This window comes from Somniosus microcephalus, unplaced genomic scaffold, assembly GCF_052327205.1.
Source record: "Somniosus microcephalus isolate GS21.2 unplaced genomic scaffold, FLI_Smic_1.0 unresolved_chr4, whole genome shotgun sequence".
NCBI classification, from domain to species: Eukaryota; Metazoa; Chordata; class Chondrichthyes; order Squaliformes; family Somniosidae; genus Somniosus; species Somniosus microcephalus.
The window spans coordinates 13745847-13756901 of NW_028225182.1; positions in this window are offsets into that span (position 1 = coordinate 13745847).

Here is an 11055-nt window from a genome sequence, read left to right on the forward strand (position 1 = left end):
TGCTGAGCGGAGGGTCGCTGTCGCTGCCTCTCGCGGTCTAGTTTCTCCTTGGAGAGGGAGCAGGCTTTTAATTCATCACAACTCAATCTCCATGGCTTTGCTCAGACTGAGGCAGAGGGACTGGGATGTCTTTTCACTGCGCTCCTGGGAAAAGGTGGACAGCGGGAATGTTCACTACATCGCCCCCAGTGGTGGGAGGAATACAACTGAACATAGCGACAGGAGGAGGCCATTCAGCCCCTTCAGACTGTTCCACCATTCAAGGATCATGGCTGACCTGGGTCTTCACTCAATGCATGCGCTGTAGTTCGTTAACCCTTAATGCCTAACAAACATCTACTAATCTCAGTTTGGACATTTTCAATTGACCGAGCCGCAACAGCTTTTAGGGGGAGAGAGTTCCAGTTTTCCACAACCCTTTTTGTGAAGAAATACTTTGACATCATTAGAGCTTAGCTCTAATTTGAAGGTTCTGCCTCATTGTTCAAGACTCCTCCACAAGAGGAAATAATTTCTGTCTATCCACCCTACCGAATCCTTTAATCATCTTAAAAACCTCAATTAGATCACCACTTCATCTTCTGGGGAATACAAAACCTAGTCTACGCAACCTGTCCTCATAATTGAACACTTTTATCTCTGGTGTCATTCCAATGAACCTGTGCAGCATCCTCTCCAAGACCAATATATCTTACGAGGGAGCAGTGCCCAGAACCGAATAACGTGGAACAATATTCTCTATACAAAATGTATTGAAACAGGTGTTATCAAATTTAGAACAAAGCGTTAATAAATCATAGCAAGAGGAGGTATTACGAAATATATGTATCTATATAACCTACTGCTCAGAAACAACTGGTTCCTACTCCTAGACTACCGAATACATAGACTGCAGTTTACACTGAAGTTTCACAGTCCTTCGGATATAAATTGGAGCCAAGGCCCCTTGTGCTGCGATCTAGAAATAGAGGAACTCAATTGCCGAAAATAACTGAACACAGAAATAACAAAACCAACATCACATGTTCGGAGTTTAGTTCAGAACATTAACCCTGAACATTCAGCCAGTTTTTCTAACCATGAAGCTGCGATTCCAATAACGGATTTTTTACACCACCAGACCTGACACTGCGGATTTACTGAATCCACCGTCAGTTCCAGCTGTACAGAACATTAAGCAGCACCACATCTACAGAAATACATCAATAAAAGTCACATTGTTGGAGATACACCCTGTGACTGCTGAAAATCAGATTGTCTTAAGCCATCTAAATCTGTTACTGTTAACAGTAACCATTTAAATTACACAATATACTGAACTTGAAGGCGAAATATCCGATCGTCACCGTTGCACATCTGAAATGTTACAAAATTTCAGTAAAGGACAATTCTGGAAACTCCAGTCAGTCTTTGAAGAGCTGAAACATGGTGTTTTTAGGCTCCACGATAATCAGGGGACTGTGCTGAACGAGCAGGGAAAGGAATCTAGAAAATATCGGGACAAACACCTCTCTCAGTTTAATAAACAGAACCCTCGGCCAAGGAAGGGAGCTGGATCAGGTGACCACACAAAATAATAAACTGTTTGCAATTTTACAAATCTTTATTAAAATATAAGATTTATATATTTTATAACCAGTTTATGAAGAAATTAATCATGTAAATCAACTTCAATTGTGAAATCCAGCAAAAGAATCAGAGCAAATACATTTTCGTAAAACCCAGCATCCAGTTCAGAATTATAAGACTTTAGAGAGTTGGATAGGAAATATAATTGAATGTCTGGTATCACCTTAACAGGCAGTATAATACTGATATCATGGCCATCATAAAGGTCAGTTCATTGAGTTGGTGCTGGGGGCGGGGAGATAGTTAAAGTCTACTGGCCTCGGCCTCAGACTGGAGTCACCTCTTAGATCAAATCCCTGTACTCTACAACACACAAGATTCAGTGTGACTGTGTGTTTAGAGACAGAAACTGATCTCACTTCACATCCCATTGCACGGCCTCATGCTGGATAATTGTGCTCAGTGGTCAGACTCTCCCAGTCCCATTCTCACCATTTCCTGCATTAACCTGTAACCTTTGTATACTGTCTACAGGACCAGTGTGTATCTGAGTCAATGGGACTCTGATCTATCTTCCCAGTCCATCTCCAGGACCAGTGTGTATCTGAGTCAGTGGGACTCTCCCTGACCTTTCTCCCCAGTCCATCTCCAGGACCAGTGTGTATCTGAGTCAATGGGACTCTCTCTGACCTTTCTCCCCAGTCCATCTCCAGGGCCAGTGTGTATCTGAGTCAATGGGACTCTCTGACCTTTCTCCCCCGTCCATCTCCAGGACCAGTGTGTATCTGAGTCAGTGGGACTCTCCCTGACCTTTCTCCCCAGTATATCTCCAGGACCAGTGTGTATTTGAGTCAATGGGACTCTCTCTGACCTTTCTCCCCAGTATATCTCCAGGACCAGTGTGTATTTGAGTCAATGGGGCTCTCCCTGAACTTTCGCCCCAGTCCAGCTCCAGGACCAGTGTGTATGAGGCAATGGGACTTTCTCTGACCTTTCTCCCCAGTCCATCTCCAGGAGCAGTGTGTATCTGAGTCAATGGGACTCTCTGACCTTTCTCCCCAACCCATCTCCAGGACCAGTGTCTATCTGAGTCAATGGGACTCTCTCCGACCTTTCTCCCCGGTCCATCTCCAGGGCCAGTGTGTATCTGAATCAATGGGACTCTCTGACCTTTCTCCCCCATCCATCTCCAGGACCAGTGTGTATCTGTGTCAATGGGACTCTCGCTGACCTTTCTCCCCAGTGTATCTCCAGAACCAATGTGTATCTGAGTCAATGGGACTCTCTGACCTTTCTCCCCAGTCCATCTCCAGAACCAGTGTGTATCTGAGTCAATGGGATTCTCTCTGACCTTTCTCCCCAGTCGATCTCTAGAAGCTCTTTGAATCGCAAGGGTTCTCTCTGGTTGGTACTCTCACAATCCTGTGCTATTTCACCTGCTGTTGTTCCTCAGTCTACAATCCATGTTTACGCCAGCTGTGGACCTTTCTCAATTACTCTGTCACTTCCCGGGAGATCTAATTACCACAGAACAGAAAATGAGAACAATATTGATGTTGTGAAGTGGATTGTAGTGTACAATTTTCCTCCAATTTTTCAGAGAAGTAAAAGTTCAGGGCCGAGTATTTCTGTTTCATTTTCTCCATTTCCTCAGATCCTCGTCCTGCCCACTTTGGCTTCTGAAAAATTACCAGAAATCTGGATGGAAATATACAATTTCTCTGTGCTTTAGAGCAACCAGCGTTAACTGATTTCACTGGGCCCATCCTCCCCGATTACACACTGTCTGATCTCACTGGGCCCATCCTCCCCGGGTTACACACTATCTGATCACACTGGGCCCACCCTCCCCGGGTTACACACTGTCTGATCTCACTGGGCCCATCCTCCCCGGGTTACACACTATCTGATCACACTGGGCCCATCCTCCCCGGGTTACACACTGTCTGATCTCACTGGGCCCATCCTCCCCGGGTTACACACTGTCTGATCTCACTGGGCCCATCCTCCCCGGGTTACACACTGTCTGATCTCACTGGGCCCATCCTCCCCGGGTTACACACTATCTGATCTCACTGGGCCCATTCTCCCCGGGTTACACACTGTCTGATCTCGCTGGGCCCATCCTCCCCGGGTTACACACTGTCTGATCTCACTGGGCCCATCCTCCCAATGTTACACACTGTCTGATCTCACTGGGCCCATTCTCCCCGGGTTACACACTGTCTGATCTCACTGGGCCCATTCTCCCCGGGTTACACACTGTCTGATCTCACTGGGCCCATCCTCCCCGGGTTACACATGCTATGTTCTTTAATAACTAATCGTTTTTATTAAGAACAGCTAGCTTTTGCTAGACACTTTGTTGAGCACATGTGGACTAGGTACTGTATCTGTAGAGGCAACCATCTTGACTGCTGCCTTGTGGGTTGCCTGGTGCATTGTGGGTAGTCCACTCTTATATACATAAAGCACCGCCTAGTGTACCATTCCAGAATGACAGGTTACTGATCATTACATCCCCCTTTCTTTGAGCTTAAACAAAATCAGTATCAATCAATATCAATCAATCATAACAACATGAACATCTTCAACAGTCAATACATTTTCAATGTAGTTTTCTTTTTAATCAAAGATTAAGTCTATCAGGCTTTTTTACTTCACGTGTGGATCTTCTCAGCACAGGTAAGTCTGATGTGTTTTCATGAGAGCCTGTATGTGTATTTGTGTTAGATTGTTTTGGTGGTGAGTGACAAGATTCAGTTGCGGCATTGTCATCGATTTGCTCTTCGATAGTCTCCTGTGTTTTTAGGAGGGAACGGTGGTTCCTCCTGAGAATCTGTCCTTCCTCAGTTCTAACAGTGTATGACCTTCGTCCTACTTCCTCAAGAACTGTATCTTTCCTGTTCCATGCATCTGGATCTTCAATCCTGACAACATCATCCCTTGTCAATGATTTCAGAGTTTTGGATGACTTGTCATAGTATGATTTCTGTTTCAGCTTTAACAGTTGAAGTCACTGTCTCAGTTCCTTACTCTGCTTTTCTTTTGCACAGCAGGGTAGCGTGGTACGCAACTTGTGACCCATTAGGAGTTCAGCAGGTGAAGAACCAGAGTCTAAAGGTGAGGCTCGGTAGCTCAGCAGGGCGAGATAAGGATCAGACTTGCTTTCTGTCGCTTTCTTCAGTAGCTGCTTGAGAACTTGAACACCTTTCTCTGCCTTACCATTCGACTGAGCATACAAAGGACTGGATGTGATGTGTTGAAATTCATAATGTGCTGCAAACTGTTGCCACTCCTTACAGTTGAAGCATGGACCATTGTCGCTAATGGCAATCCTGGGAATTCCATGTCTGGCGAAGATGGATTTCACATGCATTATGACACTGCTTGCTGTGGTGATTGAGAGCAGCACCATCTCAGGATAGTTAGAATAGTAGTTAATCACTATTAGATAGTCTTTACCATTTAAATGAATAAGGTCCATACCAACCTTTTGCCATGGTGCTGTTGGTATGTCAGGTACTATCATTGGTTCCTTTGCTTGTTTGTTTTGGTGTTTCTGACATGTCTCACATTTGCCTATCATGTTCTCAGTGTCCTTATTTATGTCAGGCCAATAAACAGTGTCTCTTGCTCTCCTTTTGCATTTTTCAATTCTGAGGTGTCCCTCATGAATCCTTTTGAGCATGTCTTGACGTAAAGCCTGTGGAATGACTATTCTGTTCTGTTTTAGTAATAGACCACTTGCGACACTCAATTCTGACCTTATGTTAAAATATTTTGGACAGGAACCTTTTGGCCAACCATGATGAATGTTCTCTATTACTGTTTGTAATACTGTATCTTTTACTGTTTCTTCTGCTATTTGCTTTGATTTTGTGTCTGACACGGGCAGCGCAGCAGTGACCATACTCACATGAACATCCACGTCTTCTTCAGTAGAGCTCACATGGTGGGTGCTCGGGATAGTGCATCTGCTAACACTATGTATTTGCCTGGTGTGTAGATCAGTTCAAAGTCATTTCTTTGCAGCTTCATCATGAGTCGTTGAATCCTTGGAGACACCTCATTCAGGTTCTTTTTTATGATGGAAACCAGTGGGCTGTGGTCTGTCTCAACTGTGAAGGTGGGAAGTCCATATATGTAGCCATGAAACTTTTCTAGTCCAACTACCAAGCCTAGACATTCCTTTTCAATCTGGGCGTATCAACACTCAGTATCAGTCATAGACCTGGAGGCATAGGCAACAGGCTTCCAATCTTCACCCTCTGCTTGTAGCAAGACCGCACCTAGGCCATCTTTTGATGCATCCGTTGACACTTTGATTCTTTTTGTTGGGTCAAAGAAGGTGAGTACAGGTGTGGTTGTCAGCACTGTTTTGAGGTTTATCCACTCTTGTTCATGTCTTTCTGTCCATGCGAACTCATTTGTTTTACGTAGCAGGTCTCGCAGACAGGCTGTCATGGCTGACAAGTTAGGAATGAACTTTCCAATGAAGTTTATCATCCCCATGATGCGTAGCACTCCTTTTTTGTCAGTGGGTCGGGGCATTTTGAGTATGGCATTTACTTTTTCCATATCTGGCTCTATTCATTTACCAGATAGATTATCTCCTAGGAAAGTGACTTCCTGGACGCCAAACTGACACTTGGCTTTGTTGAGCTTTAGTGCATTCCGGCGTATGCTCTGTAGCACTTTAGTCAGTCTCTCATTGTGTTCTTTCAATGTGGAGCCCCAGATGATGATATCATCAACATAGACCCGAACTCCTTCCAGACCTTCAATTATGTGTTCCATCGCTCTATGAAAGATTTCAGATGCAGATATTATCCCAAAAGGCATTCATAGGAAACAATACCTGCCAAATGGTGTGTTGAAGGTACAGTATTTGGTGCCCTCTTCATCCAGTTTTAGTTGCCAAAATCCTTGTGAGGCATCGAGCTTTGTAAAGTATCTGGCACCTGACATTTCATTGGTGATTTCTTCTCGCTTGGGAATCTGGTAGTGTTCACGTTTTATGTTTGCATTTAAGTCCTTTGGATCCATGCATATTCTTAGATCATTGTTCTTTTTCTTTACACATACCATGGAGTTAACCCAGTCTGTTGGCTCTTCAACTTTCCTGATGACTCCTAAGTGTGGTCATTCTGTCCAGTTCATTCTTGAGCCGGTCACGCAGGGGTGCTGGAACTCTTCGTGGAGCATGTACCACTGGCTGAGCATTCTCATTTAGCTGGATCTTGTAAGTGAATGGTAGAACTCCAAATCCTTTGAACACATCCTGGAAATTATTCACTACAGAATCCACCTAGTCATCTGGCCTGCTTATGGCACAGTTTATACGGTAGACTCTCTGGACCAGTTCTACGTCCTCACAAGCTTTGTCACCCAGTAGTGAATCACGTCCTTCAGCCACAACAGAAAACATGAGATGATGCACTTTGTCTTTGACTGTAACTTTAAGTCTGAATACACCTAAGCTATCTATTTTCTGTCCATTATAGTCCTTCAGTATGTGGTAAACCACTGTTATACCTGCCTGTATGGGTGTTTGTATTCCACTGTGTACATGTCTGTACATGCCTCGGCTGACTCCCCCCACAAGTCCAGGTATAAAGGTGACTGCTCCACAGTCCCTCTGTATTCTGGACTTGTCGACCACTCGAGGCACACCTTCATTCTCTTGTTAATAAAAGCCTGTTAGTTACTCGCTTAACCTCAGTCTTTTGGGTAATTGATAGCGCATCACAGTAGTACTGACATTTTCTGTATTTTGGGCTTTTCTTTCATATTGTTAATGTCACTCATACTGATTAAATTTGCTTTTGCCCCAGTGTCTAGTTTCAATGTAACTAATGCTCCATTTACCTGCAGTGGGATCATCCATTTGTTCTCTTCTACTGCATTAATTTTATGTTCAGCATTGTTATTCCTGAGGGCTGCACATTTTCTGTATCCTTTTTGATATTGTCACATGACACCATTAATACAAAACATGTCTCAATTAAATCAGTGTCCTCAATCACATTAACTCGTTGCCCTTTCTTTGTTTTTACTTTTGAAAAGCATTGTTTGGCAAAGTGATTCCTTCCATTACACTTTGTGCACATTTTTCCAAACGCTGGGCATTGTCTTAACTGGTGTCTGTAACCACAGCGTTTACAATTAAAAATTTCATCCTCTGATTGCTTTTCATTTCTGTTCTGCCCACGTTTCTTCCCCTTGTAGGACACAGCACCGACAGCAGCATTATCACTCATTACAATCGCATCATTATTGATTTCACTGAAAGTCTTCGCGTGCTTTTGAGCTAGCTCGCTGGCTTGGCATATTTTCACAGCAATCTCCAATGTTAGTTCGGTTTCTCTCAACAGACGTTCCCTGACTTTTTTATCATGAATACCAAACACAATCTGGTCACGAATCATGGATGCTTTCAGCTCAGAGAAATTACATGTCTGTGCTTTCAGTTTCAGATCAGTCATAAAGCTATCAAAAGTCTCATTTTGCTGCTGTGTCAGAAAATGGAAGATGTACCTCTCATAGGTTTCATTCTTTTTGGGAGAACAATGTGTATCAAACATATTTAGCACATCATCTAATTTTTCTCTGTTCTGCTCTGGATTAAATAGAAATGTTTTAAATACCTCTATCGCCTGTGGGCCTGCAGCCGTGAGCAGCAACGCTATTTTCCTTGCGTCTGGCTTCGTACCGTACCCGATGGCAGCAATGTAGAGTTCGAATTGTTGTTTAAAAGTCTGCCAATTGTAGTCGATATTTCCTGTGAGTTTCAAATGCTCTGGTGGCTTCAAATTCTCCATGTTGCGTTGCACAATATTCAACAGATCTTACCAATCCTGGTACCATGTTATGTTCATTAATAACTATTCGTTTTTATTAGGAACATCTAGCTTTTGCTAGACACTTTATTGAGCACATGTGGACTAGGTACAGTATCTGTAAAGGCATCCATCATGACTGCTACCTTGTGGGTTGCCTGGTGCATTGTGGGTAGCACACTCTTATATACATACAGCACCACATAGTGTACCATTCCAGAATGACAGTTTACTGATCATTACAACACACTGTCTGATCTCACTGGGCCCATCCTCCCCGGGTTACACACTGTCTGATCTCACTGGGCCCATCCTCCCCGGGTTACACACTGTCTGATCTCACTGGGCCCATCCTCCCCGGGTTACACACTGTCTGATCTCACTGGGCCCATCCTCCCCGGGTTACACACTGTCTGATCTCACTGGGCCCATTCTTCCCGGATTACACGCTGTCTGATCACACTGGGCCAATCCTCCCCGGGTTACACACTGTCTGATCTCACTGGGCCCATCCTCCCTGGGTTATACACTGTCTGATCTCACTGGGCCCATCCTCCCCGGGTTACAGACTGTCTGATCTCATTGGGCCCATCCTCCCCGGGTTACAAACTGTCTGATCTCACTGGGCCCATCCTCCCCGGGTTACACACTGTCTGATCTCACTGGGCCCATTCTCCCCGGGTTACACACTGTCTGATCTCACTGGGCCCATCGTCCCCGGGTTACACACTGTCTGATCTCACTGGACCCATCCGCCCAGGGTTACACACTGTCTGATCTCACTGGGCCCATCCTCCCAATGTTACATACTGTCTGATCTCACTGGGCCCATCCTCCCCGGGTTACACACTGTCTGATCTCACTGGGCCCATTCTTCCCGGGTTACACACTGTCTGATCTCACTGGGCCCATCCTCCCCGGGTTACACACTGTCTGATCTCACTGGGCCCATTCTTCCCGGATTACACGCTGTCTGATCACACTGGGCCGATCCTCCCTGGGTTATACACTGTCTGAACTCACTGGGCCCATCCTCCCCGGGTTACAGACTGTCTGATCTCACTGGGCCCATCCTCCCCGGGTTACAAACTGTCTGATCTCACTGGGCCCATCCTCCCCGGGTTACAGGCTGTCTGATCTCACTGGGCCCATTCTCCTCGGGTTACACACTGTCTGATCTCACTGGGCCCATCCTCCCCAGGTCACACACTGTCCAATCTCACTGGGCCCATCCTCCCCAGCTAACACATTGTCTGATCTCACTGGGCCCATTCTCCCCGGGTTACACACTGTCTGATCTCACTGAGCCCATCCTCCCCGTGTTACACATTGTCTGATCTCACTGGGCCCGTTCTCCATGGGGTACACACTGTCTGATCCCACTGGGCCTATCCTCCCTGGGTTACACACTCTCTGATCTCACTGGGCCCATCCTCCCCGGATTACACACTGTCTGATCTCACTGGGCCCATCCTCCCTGGGTTACACATTGTCGGATCACACTGGGCCCACCCTCCCCGGGTTACACTCTGCCTGATCTCACTGGGCCCATCCTCCCCGGTTTACACACTGTCTGATCTCACTGGGCCCGTCCTCCCCAGGTTGCACAATTTCTGATTTCATGGGGCCCATCCTTCCTGGGTTAAACACTGTCTGATCTCACAGGACCCATCCTCCCAATGTTACATGCTGTTTGATCTCACTGGGCCCATCCTCCCCGGGTTAAACACTGGCTGATCACACTGGACCCATCCTCCCCGGGTTACACACTGCCTGATCTCGCTGCGCCCATCCTCCCCGGTTTCCACACTGTCTGATATCACCGGGCCCATCCTCCCCGGGTTACACACAGTCTGATATCACTGGACCCATCCTTCCCGGGTTACACACTGTCTGATCATACTGGGCCCATCCTCCCCAGGTTACACACTGTCCGATCACACTGGACCCATCCACCCCGGGTTACACACTGTCTGATCTCACTGGGCCCATCCTCCCCGGTTTCCACACTGTCCAATCACACTGGGCCCATCCTCCCAGGGTTACACAATGTCTGATCTCACTGGGCCCATCCTCCCTGGGTTACACACTGTCTGATCTCACTGGGCCCATCCTCCCCGGGTTACACACTGCCTGATCTCACTGGGGCCATCCTCCCCGGGTTACGCAATGTCTGATCTCACTGGGCCCATCCTCCCCGGGTTACACACTGTCTGATCTCACTGGGCCCATATTCCCCGGATTACAAAGTGTCTGATCTCACTGGGTCCATGCTCCCCAGGTTTTACACTGTCTGATCTCACTGGGCCCATCCTTCCTGGATACACACTGTCTGATCTCACTGGACTCATCCTCCTGAGTTAGACACTGTCTGATCTCACGTTGCCCATCCTCCCTGGGTTACACACTGCCTGATCTCACTGGGCCAATTCTCTCCGGGTTTCACACTGTCTGCTCTCACTGGGCCCATCCTCCCTGGGTCACACACTGTCTGACCTCACTGGTCCCATCCTCCCCAGCTAACACACTGTCTGATCTCACTGGGCCCATCCTCCCCAGCTAACACAGTGTCTGATCTCACTGGGCCCATCTCCCCGGGTTAAACACTGTCTGATCTCACTGGGCCCATCCTCCCCGGGTTACA